Raw genomic sequence first — 26868 nt, 5'->3', positions numbered from 1 at the left:
TGCAAGTATTCCTGACAGTGGCTGGCACATGCAAAGCGCTAACTAAATGTCATTATTATCAGTAATCACTATTCATTTCAATGATTCTCCAGTGCAAACTATGCATATACAACAGTGAAAAGTACTATACCATACTCTGATATGACATTGGAGCTTCTCTCTACTGTAGAAGCCAAGATTTGAGGGGAAGCAATTTACACAAAGCTAATAAAAAGCTTCAGAGCTGCTCACTTGCACAGTCCCCTTCCAAGGCCTAGGGAGGCTCCAGTAATATATTCACATGTTCATGTTTAGATAGTTTGCAAAAGTGATGTATTTAGGCTGCAATCTATTGTTAGAAGCATTCTTTCTACAACAACTTCATTCACACTGATCCTTGAGTGAGGTGCTGCTCTAGATCTTTAGAGGACCTAAATAAAGAGAGTTTGAGCTGGGAACATATTTATGTGGCTTCTGTAGCACTGGCCACCATGGTAGGGAAACAGCTTCTAGGAATATTCCCATTGCTACCATGCCAACTTAGCATAAGGGCACAAAGGCACAGGGCAGAAAGCTTACTGTGTGTTCCATCATGCTTGGCAATGAAATGGGTGGGTTGCAGACAAGAAACCAAGTCTGGAATATATAAAGGCCAGAGTGAATATCTGCAAAACTCTTCAAAACACTAACTCAGTTCCTTTCTCTAGCTTGCTTAGATGCATATATCCATCTTTAAAAATACAGCAAAGGGGCTGGAGGGATGGCTTAGTGGTTAAGGCGCTTTCCAGCAAAGCCAAAGGACCCAGGCTTGACTCCCCAGGACCCACGTAAGCCAGATGCACAAGGGGCGCAGGCATCTGAAGTTTGCGTACAGTGGCTGGAGACCATGGCCCGCCCATATTCATCCCCCCCCCTTGCCTATTTCTGTATATCTCTCTCTCTCTCAAATTAATAAATAAAAATAAAATATTTTGAAAAATAAAGCAAAGTCTACCTTAAAGAATGGTACATCAGCTCAGAAGGTATCATGGTGATAGAAAGAAATGACTGCAGTGCTCAGTACTATAATATCTCTATCACACCTTCCAAGGCTCAGGGTCTAATGTGGAAGAGGTGGCAGAAAGAATGTAAGAGCCAAAGGAAGGGCAGGACTCCATACAACATGCTCCCTCCAGATACAAAATGGCCTGGATATCCATGGCCTCAGTGCCTGATACCACCTGCATAAGACCATCATAAGAGGAGGAAAAGATCAAGACATCAAAAGTAAAAGAGAGACTGATTGAGATGGGGAAGAGGTATGATGGAGAGTGGAGTTTCAAAGGGGTAAGTGGGGGGGGGAGGGAGGGTATCACCATGGGATATTTTTTTATAATCATGGAAGTTGTTAATAAAAAAAAATTTTTTTAAAGACAAGAAAAAGAAAAAAAAAGGAAAAGAAAGAAACTGATGTTCCTGCAGGATGATAAATTGGTGTTAGGAGACATCGCTGGTGACAGTGTAGAACAGGACAACAATGACGGGAAGTCACTGACAGTGTTTAACCGCTTCAGTATATGCCCACCTGTCTGAGTCGGCTCTATCTGCTGTAAGAAAATTACCATAAATTGGGTGATTTATGGACAGTAAAAATGAGTAGCTCACAATTCTGGGGGGGTGGGGAGATGTCAGCCAAGGTTGTGTCCAGCAAGGGTTTGTTTGTTCCTCTAAGTGACACCTTCTGCCAGGTGTGGTGGCGCACGCCTTTAGTCCTAGCACTTGGAAGGCAGAGGTAGGAGGATTGCCGTGAGTTCAAGGCCACCCTGAGACTGCATTGAATTCCACGTCAGCCTGAGCTAGACTGAGACGCTACCTCAACAAACAACAAAACACAACAAAGTGACACCGTCTATGTGTCCTCATGTGACAAATGAAACAGGCAAGCCCAGGAAAGCTCGGCAGCCTGAGACTCTGTATGGCTTGAGTTACACACACATCCCTTTCCCAGCAGTGCACTGAGCCACCTGGGACCCCTGCTGGCATTGAGCTGCATGTGCTTGGCTTGAAACCATGTAATAGGGCATTTCTCCTTGACAACTCTCCTTTGGTGGTCAGTTTCCATTCAAACACACCATTCTGCAAACACATCCTAGAACTAGAGGCAGGAGGCCAATCCAGCCTGGACTGGTTTTGGGTGCATGCATGGTAAGGCAAATTGTACCCTCTGAGTGAACTTTTAGGAAAAAAAAGAATGGTACATCAGGCTCAAAATAAGCCACTAAGTTAAACACATGGGTAAGCTGGTTACTGGCTACTATCCACTCAAAGGGTGTTCCTAAGCAGCAAATGTAAAAACTCCGAAACCTATAGTTCATAATGTAAAAGAAAGCAGAGTAGTGCTCTCACACTAGAAAGCAGAACCAGCATGTGAAAGCCAGACACCAGTCTAATGGCAGGCAGAGCTGCAGAGTTGGTGGAAAAGATGGCCCCAGCAATCTCAGTGATAGGGAAAAACGCAGACAGAAGAATGTTTGGCTGAATAATGCCTTCTCGGGGCTAATAAACAGTACAGGAGGGTGAGGCTAAATGATGGGTAACTATAAACAAGAAGAATGTTCTCTAAGAACCAAAGGAATGAGGGAGAGAGAAAAAAATGGAGCTCTCTGTCCATGGACAGGAAATGCTATACTGACTTTTCTTCTGCATGAACCCTGAAACTGACAAATAAAGAAAGCAACTGACAGGAGCTAATAGCCAAAGAAACTGTCCTTGAAAGGTACTTGGAATCCTGAGTCCCAAGCCTAAAGTCAGTGTGACAGGTCTTCTAAGTTCACCTGCCTTCAGCCAACGATGGGCATAAACACCAGCAGAGCAGACTCCCGTCCTCTGGTTCCCTGCCGCGTCAGGTAAGAGAGTCCACTATGCTACGCTACCTGCAGTGTTCTAATCTCTAGGTTACGTGTACCTAATCTGGAGGTGAGAATCCCCAGCTAGGTGGAATTTGCCTAATAATGACCTCGGAAACTCAAAGTGACAGCCACAAGAAACAGCATAAAAGGGCTTACCAAGTCTCACAAAAGTTACACCCATTGCTTCCCCCTTACTTGAAACTTGCTCCTGACAGGGACTTATTTATTTGGCCACTTACTTATTCTTTCATTCACTCATTCATTCATTGTTGGGGGAGTAGTTTGAGACAGTGTCTTGATGCATAGGCCCACAGGCCAGGCTGGCCTACAATTTACTGTGGAGGCTAAGCTGGGCTTTACCTTGTAATCTTCCTGCTTTACTTCTTAAGTGCTGGGGTTACAGGTGCGCACCACCATGCCTGACCTGGTGGTGTTTAAGGTCTATGAAGTTGGAGAATGGGCACCTGACTTAGGATAGCAACCTATGGTCAGCACAGGTTTTCTCCCTGTAGCACCCAAGTCTTAGTTTGCTCTTTGGTACCGTCTGCTTCTTGCACACATTCCCTCTTCCCAATCTTCATGTAGTCCATTGACACTTAATACTGTAATGTGATTCCAGTTGCTCAGAAAGTCGAAAGTCATACTAGCAATGTCCTGGCTTCTTCATGTTTTTTTTTAAATTTATTTATTTGTATGTGTATGTGCACGTGCATGCACATATATCAGGGTCTCCTGACATTTCCCCAGCCCCACCTGACTTCATGTTCTGAAAGGCAACTTTAAGTATGATTTCTACACTTTATGGCTGTAGACAGTCTGAACTGACAGGCCTGGGGTACACCTCCAGGCTAAAGCCAAACAAAAAGGCATGTGGTAGGAATAGTGCTGGCCCTGGACTCGGGAGCTCCCTAAGCAAAGAAGGTGGGCTTTCAAGGCTGGAAAATTCACAGATGCTTCATGGATCCATCAGATTTCTAATTGCTTAAACAAGCCATGGAAGTCAAGCAGTAATTCTCTAACATCATGATAAAATTAGAAACTTTCCGCAAGCCACCTAAATTTGCACACAAAATGAAAAAAAAAAAGTCATTACTGTGACTAATTACTCTCTACTACCCTTTTCAAAGCGATATCAAAACATCCTTTAATAAATGTCAATTTAATTTTACTGCTGAAGATTAGCATCAGATGGTAAGTGGGAAAGCAATGTCCTTAAACATACAATGAAGGAGATAGGGTTCATCTTCACATACCTAAGAAGGAAAATTAATTCAGAACACACAGGAGCATAAGGTATTAAACTACTAGGAAAATTAACAAAAAGTATATGACAGGGGCTGGAGAAATTGCTTAGTGGTTAAGGTGCTTGCCTACAAAGCCAAAGGACCCAGGTTCAAATCCCCAGAACCCATGTAAGCCAGATGCACAAGGGGGCAAATGCAGCTGGAGTTCGTTTGTAGTGGCTAGAGGCCCTGGTGTACCCATTCTTTCCCTCCCTCCCTCTCCCCCCCCCCCCCCGCCTATTTCTGTATCTCTCTCAAATAAATAAATAAAATACTTTTTAAAAGTATATGACAAGTTGATCAACTGCAAGTAGGCTTGGTTTTAAGTGGTATAAAGGCTGCCCAAAAAGAAAAATATCCAGTTCATTCTTCATGAGTTCTGCAAATCAGTCCTCTGCTTGAGACAGACCCAAGGTGTTCTGTACATGTACCTTGAATGGAACACACACTAGGAAAACTGCTTGACCATGACGAAAAAGAAGGAAAAAAAAAAAAACAAGAAATGTCGTCCAATCATTTTTCAAAATATTTTATTCATTTTTATTTATTTATTTATTTGAGAGAAAGAAAGGCAGATATAGAGAGAGAAAATGGACACACCAGGGCAAGCCACTGCAAATGAACTCCAGATGCATGTGCCACCTGTGCATCTGGTTTACATAGGTACTGGGGAATCAAACCAGGGTCCTTGGGCTTTGCAGGCAAGTACCCTAACCACTGACCAATCTCTCTAGCCCCCTCTTCCTATCATTTTATAAATCATCTTCTTCCATCTTTCTCTCCAATTTTTCTATAGTTTTATTAATCTTGCAAAGTGAACAGAACTATGTCTCCAAATTAAAAAAAATAATTATTAGGGAAATAATGACCTGCCTCAAAATGGGGAAGAAGCATTGTGTGCATGTATGTATGTATGTATGTATGTATCCATACATACATATACACATACATAAATGAAAATGTTATAATGAAACTCACTATTTTATTAAGCTATAATTCTGAAAGGCTGTGGCTACATATTCCCTCTTGTTATGTGAAACAGCTGACAGGTATGCTCCCACTGAAGGTAACATGAGAAGAATCACTTTGAACCCAAAGATATTATGTTAAATAAGAAATTCAGAGCTCTCTCCCTCCCTCCATCTCCCTCCTTCCCTCCCATCCCCTCCCCTAAAATAAATATATAAATTTTAAAAAAAGAATTCCAGAATGAAAGCGATCTTAGTAATTTTAGAATTCCCAAAGACTGATTGCTGGATGTCATAGTCAGCTCTACATTGCTGGCATGACCTTTCAAGCCAGACAGAGTTTATGGAAGGAATGGCATTTCAGGCTTACAAATGCAGGGGAAGTTCCATAATGGTGAAAGAAGCTGGTCCCTTTAACAAATCCATGCAGAGAGAAAGACCTGGACCAGCCCCACAAGCAAGCATACACTGGGCACCCCAAGCAGAGCTCAAGCACTCTGCATACCTTTAGGCTGAGAACAGATCCAATAACACCTTTGGGCTGGACCCCAAGATCCACCCACAGTGATATCTCTTCCAGCCAGGCGGCTGGAAATCCAAGTTACAAGCTTTAATAAACAATTGAGTCTACTGGGAGACATAAATTCAAATGATCACACTGGGTAACCATGATTTCACAACTTGAAAACATCCCCCAATGTGACCAACATACAATTTGTTCATAAAACTCATAATTAATAAGAGCTGAGGTAGAAGGATCAGTGTGAGTTTAAGGCCACCCTGAACAGTACAGAGACACTTTTCTGTTTTTCTGTTGGCATTGCAGCATTCTCTTTTGAAAGGACTCAGGACACCCTTGTACTGCAGCCGACCCTGGCAGGTGCTTCATGCCATGTCCCTGTAGCACTTCACTGACCTCCAAGTTTTAATGGTTCCCTCAGCCCTGCACCTTCCTCATCCATGGTCATCCCTAATGTTTCCTGTGTGCAGCTGGTTTAAGTGTTCTCTGGGCACAAAGTGAAAACAGGCTGGCAGCGTCTGTGAGGCCCTTACTTCCAGAAGAACAGGAAAGGACACAGAGATGCCCTGAAGGCTATTGAAGCAGTAGTGTAGTGGGGAACCCAAACCCACTTGTACTTCTTTAAAATTCTTCTAAGTTTGAAATTTTGTATATTTATAAATATAAACCAAAAAGAGTTGGATTTGGATTTTCAGGCTCACATTATGTGCTAAACTCACAAGAACAACTAAGAGAATGCTTCTTAGAGGTCAAATTACACTTTCCCATAGTATTGGGATAAAGGACAAACTAACTGACCCTCATGAATACATTGTGCAGAATATTTATTTTTTCTTAAAATGTATTTTCAGGATTTCATTGGCTATGTCCAAATGAGTCATCTGAATACATGCCAGATTTAGGGAAGTGCTTGACATAATTCTGTCCCACTCTTGTATCCAGTTCTGGTCTCTGATCTTGGGCACCCCTGCTGTAGAACCATTCTGCATTCATACCTGAATGTGAGCTCCCAGCCAGGACAGAGCCTCTACCAAGAAGCCAGAAACAGCCAAGGGAGGAGACACTTGATTTGTGTACAAGTTTTTCCATAGGCAAAGTAATAAACCATGTTTTTTTAAAAGATATATTTTTTACTTATTTAAGAGAAAGAGAGAATGAGTGTGCCAGAGCCTTAAGCCACTGCAAAGGAACTCCAGATGCATGTGCCATCTTGTGCATCTGGCTAATGTGGGTACTGGGGAATTGAACCTGCATCCTCAGGTTTTACAGGCAAGCTCATTAAATGCTAAGCCATCTTTCCAGCCCCTAAAGCCATGTTACCTATTGATTCATCTTCATCAGATTTGTTTGTTTTTATTTTTCAAGGTAGGGTCTTGCTCTAACCCAGGCTGACCTAGAATTCACTATATAGTCTCAGGATGGCCTCAAACTCACAGCAATCCTACTACCTCTGCCTCCTGAGTGTTAGGATTAAAGGTGTGCATCACCACACCCGGTTTCAACAATTTTAAAATGTGGCATTGTTTTTAAAAGATATTGTTTTATTTTTAAATAACACATTTGCAAAAATTTTTTGAAAATAAAGATATATGAAAGGAAAAAAAAAATCCCCAGGCTGGAAAGATGGCTCAGCGTTTCAGGCATTTGCTTGCAAAGCCTGACACCCTGAGTTCAATTCCCCAGTACCCACATGAACCCAGATGCACAAAGTGGTGCATGCATCTGGAGTGTATCTGCAGTGGCAGGAAATCCTAGCTTGCCCATTCCCCCACCCACCACTACCTGAAAATTAGTCAGTCAATAAAAATTTAAAAATGCATTCCCTTTCTTTTTTGGACAGATCCCATATACTACTTGCGAAAAAGCCAGAACTGACAACTTCCTGTACTTTCCTTTCTTCTTTCAGAATGATAATCAACAAAAGGCATGATGCAAGCAATGAGAAAATTATTTACAGCTCGAATCATAAGCTCTTATCCCTCTTTAAGAAGAGTAGCTTTCAAAAATTAAAATTTAAATATTTAAATTCACTTACTTAGAAGATTATTTATATAAGCTTATTTTATAGTTATTTCAAAAGGTACATTACCCTCAAGTTAAAGGAATTTTTAAATCTTCTTTTGCTGAAAAGATACTGTGTTAATATTTCCACTAAATTCATTAAAATAAACAGTGTTACGGCCAAACCAAGAAATTACTTTTTCAAGGCTGGAGAGATGGCTTAGCAGTTAAGGCACTTGCCTGTGAAGCCTAAGGACCTACGTTTGATTCCCTAGTACCCATGTAAAACAGATGCACAAGGTGGTGCATGTACCTGGAATTTGTTTGTAGTAGCCCTAGCACACCCATCCTTTATCTGCCCCTCTCTGTTTCTCTCTCTCTCTCTCTCTCTCTCTCTCTCTTTGTCTCTCTGTCTATCTCTCTTTCTCTCTCCATCAATCTGTCTCAAGTAAATAAAATACTGTTTAAAAAAGAAATTACTTTTTCATTACTGTTTTCATCTTTTTTTTTTTCATGATAAAGAGTTTGGTCATTAAAATTCATACAGCAGAAGATCCAACTGAAAAATCCTGTCTTGTGGCTAGAGGTCTAGTCAACTTGCAGCAGAGAAAATGGTCCATGGTAGTAAAAATAATTCCTGACAAAAGAGAAACATTGAGTCTTCACACTCAGGAAGGCTTGATTCTGAAATGAGATTAACCTCTAGGACAGTAAATCACAGTATGGCATATTAACCAGGATCCCTTGAAGTTAAGTGTGAACAGACTCTCAGCAGGTAAAGATGACCAAACTAAAACATGTTATGAGGTCAAGACAGAGAACACTGATGTCACAGAGAGTTACAGCCAACGCACATGAGTGATGCCCGAGAAGAACAACGTGACCTAAGGCCTCTGGTGCTTCTTAGAATACGGATTACTTAACAGCACGCGTGGCAAGCTCGGAGCCACACAGTAACCCGGAGTCTCTGCTTCTACTAGTAGCTGCACACACAGAAAAGCCATCTTGTCAGTTCCATGAGTACTCAAAAGGTGATACCTGGAGAACACAATTCCCAGGACAGTTTATGTACACCGATCTGATGGTGTGTGTTAGGTCAGGACAAAATGGAGTCACCGAGGACAGTAGGAGGGCAACAGAGACATAAGGAAGTAAGCCATCCACATTCCTCAAGAAACCACCTAACCATTATCCCTTTCTTGCCCCAGAGGTCTAGGTTTCCTATCCCCTTATCTTGTGGTCAGTCTTCTGGTGTCACTCTTTGGCTATCTTAGATCTCCCCTAAAGAAACCTTTTTTGTAACTTTTCCCTTCCTCACCTTCCCCCAACTGAAGAACCCTACATAATGCACTATCTGGAATTTCAAGTCTGCTGTGTCAGTCCTGGCAGCTCATGTTTTTCCCAAATAAAAGCTTTTATCTTTGTTTCAGAGTGGTCTCCATGGTGTTGATCACTCCTGAACCTTACAGTGTGCACATTACTTTATTTATTTATTGATTTTTTGAGCTAGAGTCTCACTCTAGCCAGGTTAATCTAGAGCTTACCTCTAGTCCAGGCTGGCCTTGAATTCAAAGCAATCCTTCTACCTCAGCCTCCCGAGTGCTGGGATTAGAGGTATAAGCCACTACACCCAGTGTGTGCACATTTTTTGAAAACTAATTTTTTTAAGAAGTTAAAACTGTAAGCGGAACATGGTGGTGCTCGCCTTCAATCCCAGCATTCAGAGGTAGGAGTATCACTGTGAGTTCAAAGCCACCCTGAGACTACATAGCAAATTCCAGACCAGCCTGGGCTAGAGCAAGACCCTGCCTTAAAAAAAAAAAAGAAGTTAAAACTGTAACAAGAATACAATGCAAATGTGAAGGAAATGAAGCTGCTCTACATAAGTCAAAGTTATTTTTAAACTGTAGATGTTGGCATAGTGGCTGTTTGTTAAATCAACATAGCAAGTATCAGCATTTTAAAATGAAATAATAAAATAAACAACAAATGCTACATGCAATAATGGAGGATTGATAAACTTCAATCTTTCTGGTTTATGAAGAAAGGCTAACAATATAAACAGTATTTTCTATTTGATTCCTATGAAAAATAACTTGAAGGCCCCTGTATCAGACACTTCCTTTTCAAAAGAAAATGTGACAAATGAATGTCAGAGGAAGGGGACCCTGAAAGAACTGCTTCTTATACCACAGAATGAGAGGTCACTGTACTTTATCAGGAAGTACAATCCATGCCACCAGTAGCCTTGTCTCTCCTTCTACAATGTCTTCTGGAACCAAGGACACATCTGTGAAGCTCTAAAGGAACATGGCTAGACTAAGTAAATTGCCAAGCCTCCCTTGGGGATACAGAAAATGAACATGAGACTGTGGATTAGACTAGATAGCATACTGCTCACCCAACAGGAGCACTCTAAGTGAATTAGGCTCAGGAGACTGTGAACTGAGCCAGGCCCCTGCTGCCTGCCACAAAACAACAGAATTGCAGCACCCTCCACGGAGGTTCCCTCTCTTTTATCTCATTCCAATGGACTAAGCTCAGGTCTGTAAAACCTGAGTTAAAAAAACCGCATCACCCTCAGCCAGACCATATCACAACTACAGGATGGTAGTAACAAAACCCTTCAGTATGGCAATAACACTGAAAAGACAGGATACTGCAACAGAGGAAGTCAGCTTGTTGTCACAAAGACACAAAGAACATCTTGTCTCTGTCTAACAAATGGCTGTAAACTTGGAATTCTGATATACAGAATGGAAAATTACTTTTTTCCTCCATACCCCCAACTGTAGGGTTCAATCTGTTATGATGTCTATTTTTCCCTGCAGAATTCTCCATGCTCCCAGTTATCTTTATAACACTGATGAGAAATGCCTCCGACTCAATATTTTATTGACCTCTGTTTTACACATTAACATATCTGAAACTAAGGTCCTACCCACCTGACTTATTTTTTTAAGCAAAAAGTGGAAACTTAAAAAGAACTGAATCATGTGGTGTCGGGAGCCATTTTGGCTGGACTTGTATCCATAGCCCAGGGCTTCTGGCCGCAGAACATTAGCAAAACAATAGCAGCCTTCCTGCAAGTAAGATTGTGTATCTTCAGTGTAGGGAAGCCGGCTGGCAGCAAGACATTAGCATAACCATAACAGCCTACCTATAAGCAAGATTAGGTATCTTCAGCCATTTGGCTGGTCCTTTGTACTGAGAAATGATTGAAATGCAAAAACTCTGTAATGGAAGGTTTTTTTTTGTTTGTTTTTTGTTTTATTTTTAATTTCTATTTTATTTCAGAAAAAGCATGTTGCAATAAAGCTTTAGTCAAAAGAACTGCTTGGCCTCCTAACTCTGTAAGTTAACCACCGACGCCCTTTATTTTCCACATTTCTGCAAACAAATATTGTTCATAAGCTTCCATAGCTGGACTTTCACTAAGTAACTTTGTTTCTATGCTTTAGTTTCCAAGTCTGTAAAATGAGTGAGCTACATACATCTAGCATGAGTGCTGCTCTACGAACCGAAGACACTCGGGAAAAGAGATGACCACTGTTATTGCTCACGTATAAGGCAACTCATGGCCAGCTTTCTCACAGCCCTCTACCAAAGGAAATATAAGTTTCACTTCAGGAAGGCTTCTCAGAGTTACTTTTTTCTCTTCTTTTTCTTCTCATCTGCTTCCATCTGCAGCTTCACTTCTTCAGTTGCAAGAGCTCCAAGTTTCTTTCCCTTTGCTTTCTTGACCTTCTCCTTGATGGCAGCCACATCAAGTTTACTCTCAGTAGAAGTTTAATGTTGTAAATGGGATGAATATTCTTCATGGTATCTAGGACTACTTTTCAAACCTTCAATGTAGATGCTTTGGGACCAATAAGCTGCTGTCTTCTCTTTACAAACCTTTCCTTATTCCTTACTAAAGAGCCTATTTTAACAATGTCACAAGTAACATCATCCTGAAGAAGTTGTACTGCCTGAGATTCAGGTTTTTTGTTGTTGTTCCTTGAAAACTCAATGAATCAGCTTTATGTGGCCATGCTCTTTACTCTGCAACCATTTGAGATATTCTTCATATTCTGGCACAACTCAGAAAACTTATATAATGCTTCCAAACCTCGGTTCTCCGGCTTAGACTTCTCATTGGGAAATTCACCTTTTCCAGCCGCAGGGACAGGAGCTCTTACCGAGGAGGACGCCATTTTCAAACTCAATGGAAGGTTTTTTGATAAGGAACTTGAAAAGCTCATAAAATCTTTGTCTATGGAAAAACTGTTTGTAAAAAGATATAAAAAGTAATGCTATGAAATAAACCATGTCTTCAGTCCTGGCTTGAGGCCTTGCTTCAGCCCTGGACTGGAGTCCATGCTTTCACTCTTTCTTCTGTCTTTCCTTAATCCTCACTCCCCATCAGGCTCCAGCAATGTGGAATCCAAACATTGTCTCTTGTGGAGGACAGGCACTGGAGAAGAATCAAATGCTCTGAAAGGATAAAAGTTGCCCTATTTCTGCTGCCCTGTTTTCTAGTTGCTCTGCTAACCTGCCTTTTTAAGCTTCTGTAATATGGCTTGCTTGCTGCTGCACTGAATCACAGAACTGCCATTTTGCAACTGCTTCCATTTTGTAAAAAGTATACCATGAGGACCTGACCTTTTGTACACCTTACCCAATGCCTAAATTCCGGAAACTCGAGCTGAACAAACAACTCCTAGTTCCTCATAAAGACACAACCAATCAACGGTCAACACATATCTGAAGTCCCCAGACACGAGCCCACCCCGTGGGCTCCACCCAATCAGAGGGACCCACGGCTGAAAAGCCCCTATGACTCTGCATACCTGTGGTTTTAGCCTTTATAAGCTGACCAAACCCGTTGCTAGGGGCTCTTCACCCCTCCTGCGAGAGGAATCTGTGTTGAGCCCCAATGCATCGGATTCAATAAACCTCGTGCGGTTTGCATTGAGAGCGTCCTGCGTGAGTGTTCTTGGGGTCGCGTAGACAGCCCTGAGCAGGGACCCCTCTGGGGAACCCCACAGCTCCGTCTTCAAAGTTAGCAAACCTGCTAAGGATACCTACAAGAGATGATTCTTCTCATCAGAAGACAGACCACACACAAAACTAAATGTGCAAATCTACATACAGCCAACATATTTGTGTGGTTACACATAACTTAAAGCATATGCTCTTACAATGACAGAAAGGCTTTAAAAATTATTGAAAGAGAATATGGTGGTTTGAATATTAAATGTCCCCCATAGCCTCATGTGTTTATGTTGAGCCTTATACTTCGTCCCCAACTGGTGGAGCCTTTGGAAAGTAGAGCCTTGCTGAAGGAGCTGGGTCACTGACAGCAGGCACAGAGGTGTTACAGCCTGGCCCCACATGCCAGTGCTAGCAAGCTCACATCCTACTCCCCTGCTGCCGTGGAGATGTAGCACCTGGCTGTCTTCTCTTGCCATACTTTCCCCACCATGACAAAACTTCCCCTTGAAACTGGAAACTATAAGCCAGAAATAAACCCTTTCCTTCCACAAACTGCTTCTTGTTGGGTGCTCTGCCCCAGCAGTGAGAAGGTAACTGCAACAGAGTAGTGGCAGAGTCTCAAACTGTTACTTATACTTACAAAAAAAAAAAACCACCAACTCAGTTAATAAGCGATTTTCATTTGCAATGCAGATTTGGATCACAAGTTTTTAAGATAAGATCTTAAACTTTAGCTTCAAAGAATGCTGAAAAATTGAAAATTAGCATCAGCAAGATACCTGCTGAAAAAAATCAAATACATGATGGTAAAAAATGGGTTGAGGGCTGGAGAGATGGCTTAGTGGTTAAGGCGTTTACCTGCAAAGCCAAAGGACCCAGGTTCAATTCCCAGGACCCACATTAGCCAGATGCACAAGGGGGCATATGCATCTGGAGTTCATTTGCCCAGATGCACAAGGAGGCATATGCATCTGGAGTTCATTTGCAATGGCTGGAGGCCCAGGCGCACCCATTCTCTCTCTCTCCCTCTTGCTCTGTCAAGTAAATAAAAAAATAAAAATAAATCTTAAACAAAATGGGTTGAGAACAGAAATTTTCTCTGTGAAAGAAATCTCCACACTTACTGCTGATGCTTAATCCCTTTAGCACAAAAACCTAATGCAATTAAGGCAACATGATTTTACAGCCAGGTGTGTTGGCTCAGGCCTGTAATTTCAGCATTCAGTCGTCTAACTGCAGACTGTTATTCCAAGCAATACAAATGTCAGCTGGTCACCTCCACTGCTGTCCCTCTACTAAGTGGTCTCTCTGAACAGTACACAAAGAATCTCACCAATGAGGACGAATATGTGGTAAAGGAGGACTGGGCTTAGCTCTTCAGTTATGAAGTCAATACACTGCAGAAACAATCTGACCACAGAGTATTTACCTGCAGCATGGCTAGTCTCTCAAACAGGAAGTTGCTTAGTAAACAGAATACAGCTCTGTAATCAGGTGAAACAGGTTTCAAACTTGAGCTGTCTCTGACTGTGTGGCCTTGAGGAAGTTAGGCACCTAAATTTAAAAACCATTTCCTCTACTATGAAGGAAAAATGAAAATACAAACAACATATACAAAATAGATAGTACAAAGTCTAGCATATTTTATACCTCAAATTTTCACTTTGAAAATAATCTGGTGCTGAAAGGCCCAAGAATTCAGAAGCCCAGAAATACTATCACGCTCCAAAGGGAGCTTAAGCGGGCCCCTGCATACCTCAAACTCCAGGCTTTACTCTCTGTTGAAAGCAAGTAAAGAATCCCTCTTCTCATTATATCAGAGCCCGCTCCTAATATAAAACTAGGTAAAAAGGGCATGAGATAGCCCTCAAGGATGGGAAATGAATAATAAAGTGAACCACTTGTTTGGTTTCTATAAATAGCCTGCACCATAAGCCTTAATAGCCCACACCGTAAGCCTTAGTAGCCCGCACCATAAGCCGTAACAGCCTGCCTCAGACCACCAAGGTCATAGGAGACTGATTGGTCTAATGCACAGGCTTTGTTAGAAACCCTATAAAAACTGTCCTGTTCCTGCATTCGGGGCTCTGCAGTCCTCTACCCCTGTGCGGTGTACGACTGTGGACCCCAGCGCGCTTGGAATAAAATCCTCTTGCAGTTTGCATCAAGACCGCTTCTCGTGAGTGACTTGGGGTGTCGCCATATCCGGGCAGAGCGTGGGGTCCTCGTTTTGGGGGTCTTACAGTGCATCTCAAATCCCAGAAAGTAATTTGATTCTTACTTGTTCATGTATGAAACTTCAGAGGGAAGTCAAACAGATACTCCTTTCACAGTGGGATGATTCAAAGTGCCATGGCTATAGGATGTGCATACATCATTCTGATAGCTCCATTTTCTACTGTGAACCACAAATGTACAAACTAATTTTTATGGCAATTTAAGGAATTCTCTGTCATGTTACCATAGAAGTATCTTCAAAAATAGTGGAAAGCTTAAGGTACACAAATCCTTTCCTGAAGATTCTCTCAAATACATAAATTAAATAAATAAATAAATATATACATATACATATATATATACATATATATATATATATATATATACATATATATATATATATATTTGGTTTTTTGTTTTTTGCTTTTCGAGGTAGGGTCTCATTCTAGCTCAGGCTGACCTGGAATTCACTATGTAGTCTCAGGGTGGCCTTGACCTCATAGTGATCCTCCTACCTCTGCCTCCGAGTGTCTTCTAGCCTCCAAATACACATGCATAGAAAAATTTTTAATGTATTGTGGAATATCAAATTATAACATAATATTGTAGAATATCCAACTAAGATTCAGAAGGCCTAGAGCTTAATCTAAATCCTGTCAAAAATAGTGATAAATTTAGAAATTTAGAAAGCTGGAAAAAGCTATGCTACATGCACCTCCACAGGAGAGAGAGAAGTCATCAATGGAGATAAACAATAGTGAATATTACAAGCCTTAAGTTTGGCCAGTCAGGCCAAAATGAGCCAAAAAGTGCAATAGTTGCATGTCTGTTATGGGCAAAACCAACTAATCTCTAATCGGACTGGAGGCCCACTCCATGGGAGGGAATACATGCCTGATACTGAAAACCTATGACAGGGGAGGTCATGAGCCCTAGGGGTGTAATGCCTGCTGGTATCTGGCTAAATGAATTTATTATGCTCACCAAACTGCCCAGTAGGCACTTCTCTTAATGTTCATACCCATATGTTAATACTACTCTCACTTTTTGTTAGAGAACCTTCTCTTTTCAGATGACGATGACCTCTGGAATGACTCAAAAGGCACCATACTACTGAGAAGAAATGACAGAGGAGAGTTCAATATTGAAACATCTCGATCACACCTTCCAAGGCTCAGGGTCCATTGCGGAAGAGGTGGCAGGAAGAAGGTAAGAGCCAAAGGAAGGATAGGATTCCTTATAATACACTCTTCCAGACACAAAATGGCCTGGCTATCCATGACCTCACAGTGCCTGGCACTACCTACACAAGACCAGTATAATAGGAGGAAAAGATGAGGACATCAAAATAAAAGAGAAACTGATTGAGAAGGGGACAGGATATGATGTAGAGTGGAGTTGTGAAGGGGAAAGCAAGAGGGAGGGAATTAACATAGTTTATTGTCTACAATTATGGAAGCTTTCAATAATAAATATAAATTAAAAAGTCATAAACTGGGTGCAGTGGTAGTGCACACATTTAATCCCAGCACTCAGGTGGCAGAGATAGGAGGATTTCTGTGAGTTCAAGGCCACCCTGAGACTACATAGTGAATTCCAGGTCAGCCTGGGCTAGAGCAAAATGCTACCTCGAAAAACAAAACAAACAAAAACAAACAAAAAAAGTCATAAACTAAACAAATCACATAATGTCCCACTTTAGCTTTCTACCCTTTAAAAGTAGGATCAAATGAGTGCTAAAAATCCCTCAAACTGAAATTCTATAAACCCTCTGTTGTAGACTGATTGCTGTATTCTCCTAATATGATACTTCTAGGGGGGGATTACGGAGCATGATTAGGATTAGATGAGGTCTCCGGGGTGGTACCTACTTAAATGAATAGCACCCTCACCAGTAGCAGCTTTCAAATCCTACTGAGTTTGTTTTCTCTCTGTGTTAGGTGAGGACACAGTACAAAGACAGCTGTGAACCAGGGAGCAAGTCCTCGCCAGGCAACATCTGCTATGATCTTAATTTTGAAATTCCTTGCCTGTAGAATTATGAAAAATAAATGTATGTCATTTAAATCACCCATTTGATGGTAGTTTGTTATAGCAACCCAAGGTATGAGGCTCTTTTCACAGACAGGAAAAATTTAAGAGAATGAGCAGGAAATAGCAATATAAACAGAATAGGTAATACAAAAAAAGCATCTATTCACTGTTAACAACCTTGAAAAACCATAAAGCCATGTATTAACTTTCAAAATCAAGTCCTAGCAAATATTTAAACAATATTTTCTTCAGCAATTAACCTTGAAGCCCCTCCCTGTCCCAAATGCAAATTCAAGGTTATAAATCACCACTGGCAGGATTACTTGTCCCCAGCACTGTGTCAACAGGGGAACTTCCATCGTAAAACATGGGAGCAAGAGCACATGCAAAATCTCACTGTGATCTGAGCGACTTTGGCTGACCATAAGAGATTAGACCTCAGGTGGACTATACATGTCTTCTGTGACCTTCAATAAAAATTGCTCTAATAATTCCTAACCCACTGTTTGACAGTTTGGTTACTAGGCTGTTCTCCTACAAAAGGCTCCAAGGAAAAAGAATCCCTCAAGCTTCCAAAAATGTTCCCTTCTACCCTCTTTTTAATAATTTACAATGGACCCTTTAGAGTGAAGAATCTTACACTATTCAATTCAGGTTCCCTGACCCAAAGGGCTACAAACTCTTCACAGAATATTTACTCATATCCTAAAAAGCTAGTATTCAAGAAACTCACTTTGGAAGCTTATATTCTATATTTAAAATGTGGTGAGATTTACTCACATGTAGCTGAACTAAATGGGTTTAGTTTTTGTTGCCTACCTTACATCTATTTGTATCTTTTTTTGTTTTCCTTTAGTTTGGGATTTTTTTTTGTTTTTTGGTTTTTGGTTTTTTTTTTTGTTTTTCGAGATAGGGTCTCACTTTAGCCCAGGCTGACCTGGAATTCACTCTGTAGTCTCAGGGTGGCCTTGAACTCTCAGCGATCCTCCTACCTCTGCCTCCCAAGTGCTGGGATTAAGGGCATGCGCCACCACACCCGGCTGGGAAATATATTTTTTACATTAAAAATAAAACTTAAGTGAAAAGTAATTAAAATAAAAAGAATAATTTAAATCATAACAAAAGAGGGACAAAAATTTAAATAAAGCAAGTCTTCAGACAAACATCACATGTTCTCTCTCATATGTGGATCCTGGCTACAAATGTTTAGACTTATATGTGGCTTGGAATAAAACTCAGTAACAGAGGCCAGTAAGATAGAAAGGGGCTATAAGAGAAGAAGGAGAGGGGGAGACTTAAGGGGAGAATATTGTACATATGTAAGTAGAAAAACAGATTACTGGGGTTGAATGGCTTAAGTGAGATCAGGGGAAGAGATTGAGTAAAGAACAAGTGGGTGGGGAGGGTTAGTCTAAATGTAAGAGGGTATGAATAAGTTATATGAAAACCTAGAGGTTTTTTTGGACAATGGCGCACCCAGAAGCCATACATCATTACTAGAAAATTTTCAGTGCCAGGGATAGGATACCTTCCAGTGAGCTGTGTTGGCCAGGGAGGTCCCTGATGCCCTCAAAATAGATGGTAAGATTGTATTGCTGAAGACCACATGCTTGGGCTGCAAAGTCACTGAGAAATCTTGCTGGAGCTGAGCTGAAAACTTCTTCCTGTAGATCAGATGACAGAAAACTGGAAAAAGCTATACTACATGCAGCTCCATGGGAGAAAGAGATGTTATCAGTGGAGATAAAAAGTGGACACTCCAAGCCTTAAGTTTGGCCAGTCAGACCAAATGAGCCAATGGATGCAAGTGGCATGTCTGTTATGGGGGAAACCAACTGCTCTCTAATTGGACTGAAGACCCACTCCACAGGAAGAAATACATGCTTGGTACTAAAACACTTATGACAGGTAAGTCATGTTACACGTAGGGGTGTAATACTTGCTGGTGTCTGGCTAAATGCATATATTGTGCTCACCAAACTGCCCAGCAAACACTTATGCTACAACAAGCCCTTATTTGAGTTAATGCTGACCTGAGACTGCCACACTTTGCCAACTGTCTTCAGCATTTGCTTTCTTCACAGTAACTGTCCTTTCTCCCATCATGCCATGAGTAGAAGGAAATCAGTGGAGAGCCTACTCTTAAGCTCAGTCACCAAAACCACCTATTCCTGGGAGACTGTATGACAAAATGGTATATACGAAGTGGTCTTTTGAGTCCACTCAAATTCTGACATGGATCATTGTGAAATCTGAAGACTTACTATCATATATCAATGAAAGTCAAAGCAAAATAATTAACTGGGCCTCATTAAATAAACTCACAGTATTTACTCCCAATTACAGCTATTATTAAATTTTGAGAAGAAAATACAATGACTAGCCTCCTCATGACAAATTCTGTAATCATTATTATTACTATTAAATATTTTATTTATTTATTTGCCAGTAGACACAGAAAGAGAGAGAGAGAGACAGAGAGAGAGAATGGGCACACCGGGGCCTCTAGCCACTGTCAACAAATACCAAACATATGTGCCACTTGGTGCATCTGGTTTTATGTGGGCACTGCGGGGGGGGGGGGGGGACGGAAAACCTGGGTCCTTAGGCTTTGCAGGCAAACGCCTTAACCACTGAACCATCTCTCCAGTCCCAAACTCTAATTTTCTTTATTATTAAGTAGAAACTTTGTATGGGCACATCATATGTTGGTGCCATCATTTCCCTCCTCCCTACCTACACTCTACTGAGGACCCTCCTTGGTGGGAGTGATGGTATTCACCATGGAGTTGTGGGTTATGAGCCAAACTCTGTAATTTTAAGATCACATTTTCTCTATAGTAAAGCATAGTCTCCTTGCAGTCAAGTCACACTGGCCTTCCTCCTTCAGTCCAATCCAAAGTCTTCTGTACGGTACTCATTTTTACAGTATTAAGTATGTAAGTGAAGCACTTTGTGACATGATACTTTGGGAAGCAGCTCCTGTTTGTGTATGTGCACAAATTCTTCTCACCTAGATTAGCCTATGGTTTCTTTTCATAACTCAGGGTTTCTCAAAAATTTTACCAAAGTACTACTTTCATTAGAAAATATGCCCCCCAAAATCAGGCCTGGAGAGGTGAATTAGCAATTAAGGAACTTGCCTGCAATGCCTAAGAATGCATGTTCACATCTCCAGGTCCCATGTAAGCCAGACACTCAGTGATGCAAAGGCACAATGTCACACATGCGGACAAGGGGACGCACATGTCTGGAGTTCATTCATAGCAGCTAAAGGCCCTGGCACACCATTCTCTCTCATTCTTACTCTAACTATCTAAAATCAACTAAAATAAAAAGTGAGAGAAGAAAAGAAAATATGCCCCCCAAAATCAAAATTTAATGTTTTCTAGTTTACTTTTAAAATTCATTGAAAGTGCGCCAGGCATGGTGGCACATGCCTTTAATCCCAGCACTTCGGAGGAAGAGGTAGGAGGATTGCCGTGAGTTCAAGGCCACCCTGAGACTACATAGTGAATCCCAGGTCAGCCTGGGCTAGAGCAAGACCCTCAAAAAAAAAAAAAAAAAATTCATTGAGCCAGGTGTGGTGGCACACGCCTTTAATCCCAGCACTTGGGAGGTAGAGGTAGGAGGATAGCCATGAGTTTGAGGCCACCCTGAAACTACACAGTGAATTCCAGGTCAGCCTGAGATAGAGTGAGACCCTACCTCAGAAAAACCAAAAAAATAAAAATAAATTAAAAATTCATTGAAAGTATTGATTCAATATCTTGATACATGTATTTTATCAGCAAAATTAAAAGTTTAGGAATTGGAGCAATGGTTCAGTGTTTTGATAAAGTGCTTGCCATATAGAGCATGAGTACTTGAATTCAGAACCCCAGCACTCATATAAAAAACTGGAAGCTGGGGTAGGTGTTTGTAATACCAGTCACACCTACAGGTGAGGAGGAAGAAAGAGACAACAGAATCTGTCAGAAGCTGGGAAGGGGAGAGGGCAACTAGCCTGGAAAAAGCAACAGTGAACAATGAGAGACCAAGTCCCCAAGGAGGTAGAAGGAGAGGACCAACACCCAAATAGTGTCTTCTGACATCCACATATGCACCATAGTATATGCATGCCCCCCCACACACACCAGGTTATGTGGGAAAACTGGAACATGTGTTCACCGTTATTCAAATTGTAAGGTGCACCCATTAAGGAAACATGACAGATACTCCTCAAAAAGTTAATAGAACTGCCATAGTATCTAGAAATCCCACTTCTGGGTATACACGCAAAAGAATTGAAAGCAGGGCTGGAGAGATGGCTTAATGGTTAAGCGCTTGCCTGTGAAGCCCAAGGACCCCGGTTCGAGACTCAATTCCCTAGTACCCATGTTAGCTAGATGCACAATGAGGCTCACACGTCTGGAGTTCGTTTGCAGTGGCTAGAAGCCCCGATGTGCCCATTCTTTCTCTCCCCCTCTCTCTCCCTCCCTCCCTCTCTCTCTCTTCCTCCCTCCCTCCCTACCCCCTCCTTCTCTCTGTTGCTCTTAAATAACTAAATAAAAATAAACAAAACAAAAAAGAAAAAAAGAATTGAAAGCACACCTTCACAGACAGAAGCCCAAAGACAGAGCAATACAGGTTTCTGTTGACATATGAATGGACTATTTTTCAGTCTGAAAAAGAAAATCCTATCATATGCTCCAACATGAATGAGCCTCAGGAATACAATACAAAATTAAATAAGGCAGTCAGAAAATAATATATGATGGCTGGAAAGATGGCTCAGCACTTAAGGCACTTGCCTGCAAAGCCTAAGGACCTGAGTTTAGTTCCCTAATATTCACATAAAGCCAGATGCACAAGGTGACGCATGTGTCTGGAGTTGGTTTACAGTGGCTAGAGGTCCTGATGTGTCCTCTTTCTCTCCCCCACCTCTCTCTCTTTCTCCCCCCCCCCAATAAATGAATAAAATATTATTTTTAAGCCAGGCATGGTGATGCATGCCTTTAATCCCAGCACTTGGGAAGCAGAGATAGAAGGATCATCGTTAGTAGTTCGAGGCTACCCTGAGATGACAGAGTGAATTCCAGGTCAGCCTGGGCTACAGTAAGACTGTACTTTGAAAAACCAAAAGAAAAAAAATTCTTTTTAGAAAGAAAATAGTGAACCGGACATGGTGACACATACCTTTAATCCCAGCACTTGGGAGGCAGAGGTAGGTAGATCACTGTGAGTTCAAGGCCACCCTGAGACTACAGTGAGTTCCAGGTCAGCCTGGACTAGAGTAAGACTCTACACCTCGAAAGACCACAAAAAAAAAAGAAAGAAAAGAAAATAATGATTATATATAATCTTAACAAGTCAAATACATGAAAACAAAACTGTACAATGATGGCCATCAAGACTGGGGATGGAAAAGAGTAGAGTTGCTAAATGGCTTTAGAATTTTAGATTAAAAGATGAAAATGCTATGGACTTAAAACTATTCTACTATGTATTTTAAAGGATTATGATGATAAATTTTATGTTGTTTGTTTTTAACCACCATGTTTTTAAAACATTTTAAGGACTCTGTCCCAAAACCTTCAAGTCATATTGATATCACCATTATGTATTCAGCACCCAACAGAAAACTACTGCATAAAGTTGACTAAGAGCCTCACACAGGTCTAAACATGGTTCTCAGGATAAAGCCTGTACTTCTCTCACACTCCCTGTGCAGGTTAGCACAGTTATGAAGAGAGCCACCATAGCACCATAACCAACAGGCAAGATCCTTGTCCCTGAGGAATCCCGAGACAACCCCAGCACCTAACTCAGGGCTGGCAGCTAAGGATGTATGTAGTAAGCTGAGTGACTCTGGACTTCTCTTCAACTACCTTCAAAATTAGAGGAGGAGAGTTGGAATTTCTGAACTGAAGCTTCTCAGAACAAAGTTCCCATATAAACACAATGAATAATACCTACATGTTGTATGGAAGTCAGTAATTTCTTTTAACAATCAAAATTATTTTTGTAAAAAGAAAAAACTAAACAGAAATGACAGAAATACTCTTCCACTAAAGCAAGTATACAGAGAATACTGACACAACATAAAAGCCTGCCCTTGTGGGAACACTGCATACAACAACTAACTATAATTTAGCCAATGAAATAGAAGAATGACACCCAATGAAACAGAAAAGTCATGGGTAAGATAAACTATAAAGAAATTTGTTATTACAAATGGCAACATTTTATCCATCAGACAGGCAAATTCAGTCCTGAGCAGTGTCTACAATCAGAGTGTGTAGAGCTAGTCTCTGAACAGCAATCACCTGCAACATTTTCTCCTGGATCTTTTTGTATACTGCAATGCCAAATTTGTCACAAATCCTATGACTTGGTCTCTAGGTGCAAGTACAGAGTGTGTCTGTGAGAAAAAGCTCACCATCCCAAACGGTTGCACATCCCTTGCTTACGCTGCCGCAGCAACAGCTTCATTGCCCAGGACTCTGATGAGATGGGTCTTATGGGGAAAGCTGCTTGTCTCCATGCTCTGGGTCTCATCCTAGGCCTTCATCATTTCTGGATTACTGCAAAAACTTCCTACCTGGTCTCCCTTGTGTGCCTCAAACCATATCTTGTTTATAGTCAGATTTAATCTTTCTAAATTCCAAAATTTATCATAGCTTTCCACTGCTTAAAATCAGTGGTTCACAAAGCCTTCATGATCTTAACACAGGAAGCAGGAGGCTCTTCATAATTTAGTCCTTACATGATACATACTTGGAAAACTTTTCCCTTAAGCCAGGCAAAGTAGCTCATGGCTATAATTCCAGCATTTAGAAGAATGAGGAAGGAGGATTACCTGAGGCTACAGGGTGAGTTCCAAGTCAGCCTGAGCTAGAGTGAGATCCTACCACCAGAGGGAAGGAGAGAAGAAGGGAAAAAAGGAGTGAGGGAGGGAAGGAAGGAAAAGAAAGGGAAGAGAACAGAAGGAAACAAAACTTTCAGCTTACAGAAAAACTGCAAGAACGATAGAAGAACTGATCCTTTTCACCAAAACCCATCATTTACAAATCTCAATGAAAGCACAAGCTGTTTTATACAATTTCTGACACATGTGAATCCAAAGAAAGGAATGAAGGAGAAATTAAGAAGGGGCTGACCTATTTAAACTGAATGGATGAGATTCAAACATTACCTATGCTCCCCCAAAACTCTTCACTGTTCAAGACTTTTCTTTTTTCTGAGTATTCACTATATAGTCAGGTTAACATCAAACTTAAATCCTACCTCAGCCTCTTGAGGGCTGGGATCATAGATGACCACCTAGCTAAAATATATTTTAGGGCTGGAGAGATTGCTTAGTGGTTAAAGCACTTGCTTATGAAGCCTAAGGACCCAGGTTCTATTCTCCAATACTGACATAAGCCAGATGTACAAAGTGGTACGTGGAGATGCCACAATGTGGCACATGCACCTTGAGTTCATTTGCAGTAGCTAGAGATCATGGTGTGTTCGTTCTCTCTCTCTCTCTCTCTCTCTCTCTCACTTGTCCCCATTCTTGCTCCCATTCTCACACTCTCTCTCAAATAAATAAATAAACTGGGCATGATGGTACATGCCTTTAATCCCAGCACTCGGGAGGCAGAGGTAGGAGGATAGCTGTGAGTTCAAGGACAGCCAGAAACCATATACTTAATTCCAGGTCAGCCTGGGCTACAGCGAGACCCTACCTTGAAAAAAAAAAAAAAAGGATATATGTTAAAGCATTAGTCTACGAGGACATTAAGAAATTAAGAAGTAATGGTGACAGCCAAAGATAGGAAGGAAATTGGCCTGGCACCCTATTCAGGTAAACCTCCAGAACACCTGGAAGAAAGATGTGTGAGCACAAGTAGAGCTGAAAAGAGTGAGGTTACTAACAAGTCTTTCTGAGACCACTTCATCCCTCACCATCCTGGTAGCCACTCTTTTTACATAACTAATCTCCTCCCAATACCAGCAGAAAATATTCTCTAGAAAAATTCAATCTATAGCCCATGAGCAATACAACATACAAGGCTCTATCCTAGACAACCAGACATTTCCAGAGAAACAACATTTCTCCCATTATGGGGATCCACAAATAAGTGACTATGTGATGGTTGAGGCACAATGACTGCCATACTGGTGGGAAGCAGGCCAGGGGGTGGTGTGGTTCATCAGCTCCAAAGCAGCTCCTGAGCAGAGAAACAGGAAGAGGGGAAACCCAGGTAGCCTAAGGGATGGGCACCTGAAACAGAAAATGTAGTGCACAGATCTGAAAGTACACATGTCCTCCACAAAGCTACTGAGGTAGGGAGAGGTGGGAGGGTGCATGGGGCAGCTGAGAGGTCTGAGCTATAAGGACCAGGCCACAGGGGTAGTCATCTGACCAGATTCCTGTGTGCTGCACACTGGAAACACCTGAAGAGCTGACGCCTAAATCCCACACAGAGCTTCTGGTTTCAGTTTTGGTTGGCAGGTGCTAGGGTTAGGTCCCATATGTCTCTCAAAGGCCTTATTTGTGGAAGGTTCTCAAAAAAACAAAAGGGTGCAGGGGTGGGGAGCCAAGTAATAGAAAGGAAGTTAGGTTACTCAGGGTATGACTGTGAAGGAGATATTGGAACCCTTTTGCCTTTTCCTTTCCCTGGCCCTGTCCTTTCTCTCTCTGCCTCCTGGTCACCATGAGGTGAGCAATCTCCTCCACCACATGTTTCCACCACAACAGACTGTCTTACAATAGTCTCCAAGGTGGCTGAGATAACCACTAAAACTTTGGAAACCATGATTTAAAATAAACCTTTCCTCCTTTAAGTTGATTTACCTCAGGTATTTGTCGCAGCTACAGAAAGCTGAATGACAAATATGAAATGTGACTAGTGGTTAGTATGTTCATAATTTCCCAGTGAAGGCAGGGTAGAGGCACGGAATAGAACTCTGGGCTTAGTGACCACAGGCACAGCTGGAGGGTGAAGTGCAGGAGAGACAGGAAGTAGTAAACTCATGAGCAGGCCATCAGCATCTCCTCCCACTCAGCTCCCCAAACCACCAACCTCAGTTGGGGACTAAAATATACAAATACAATTGTGTCTTCAGCATGTGATAGAAAGCTCCTTGCGTCTTCATTCCTTAATGATGGAGGGGACCCCAGCAAATGGAACTGAAAAAGTGAAAACTGGTTGTGAAAGACTGAAGGAAAAGGATAAGAAAAGTAGAGATATCCATAACACATAGATAATCTGGGAGCTAGGTAATTAAGTAAGCAATTTGAGGAGTATAATCAGACTCCCTTGCAAACAGTTATTTAGAACAAAAACAATAGCTATTGCTGTCTCCCCTGGCAATCACTGCAGCAATGGTACTCTACATGTAGAAAAAACATGAAAAGTTTATTTTTAAAGGTTTTTTATCCAGTAGTGACAAAAAATAAGCTTCTTTTGTTCTGGCAATTGAACGAGGACCCAACCATGTACTCAACCACAAAAAAAAAAAAAAAATACATACACACACACACACATATTAAACACAAACAAGTATATATGTAAGTAGATATAAGATACTACATGGAGTCTCTAAAAACATTTAACATTTGTATAAAAATATCAAATGTATCTTTTGTTTTATCTTATTTGGGTTTTTTGTTATTGTTGTTCTTTTAAAGGTGTGCACCACCACACCCAGCTCAGCCACTATTTTATTTACTTGAGAGACAGAGAGAAAGAAAAAGGCAGCTAGACAGACAGACAGAGAGAATAGTTGCATCAGGGCCTCCAGCCACTGCAAACGAACTCCAGACACATGCATCATCTTGTGTGTATGTGGGTACTGGGGAAATGAACCTGGGTCCTTAGGCTTTGCAGGAAAGCCCCTTAACCGCTAAGCCATCTCTCCAGACCTTATTTGTTTCTTAATTATTTATTTATTCATTTATGTGTGTGTGTGCGCATGCGTGCACACATACATGTGCATGGCTATGCATACCACCAAGTATGTGTGAAGGC

At 41.3% G+C, this 26868-nt stretch overlaps 1 protein-coding gene and 1 long non-coding RNA gene across 2 annotated transcripts in view; both read right to left on the bottom strand.

Annotated features, from left to right (window-relative positions):
* Aven (apoptosis and caspase activation inhibitor) overlaps nt 1-26868 on the bottom strand; it is a 213414-nt gene that overhangs the window by 60942 nt on the left and 125604 nt on the right. The gene's annotated exons all lie outside the window — the stretch shown is intronic.
* Nucleotides 10908-11840, bottom strand: LOC123462744. Its single transcript, XR_006638500.1, has 2 exons — nt 11751-11840; nt 10908-11484 (listed from the first exon to the last, which is right to left on the bottom strand). It is a non-coding gene; the product is annotated as an uncharacterized LOC123462744 (long non-coding RNA).

The sequence above is a fragment of the Jaculus jaculus genome, chromosome 8 (assembly GCF_020740685.1).
Source record: "Jaculus jaculus isolate mJacJac1 chromosome 8, mJacJac1.mat.Y.cur, whole genome shotgun sequence".
Classification (NCBI taxonomy): Eukaryota; Metazoa; Chordata; class Mammalia; order Rodentia; family Dipodidae; genus Jaculus; species Jaculus jaculus.
Note: the sequence above shows the minus strand (reverse complement) of the source record. Positions and strands in the feature narration are given on the sequence as shown.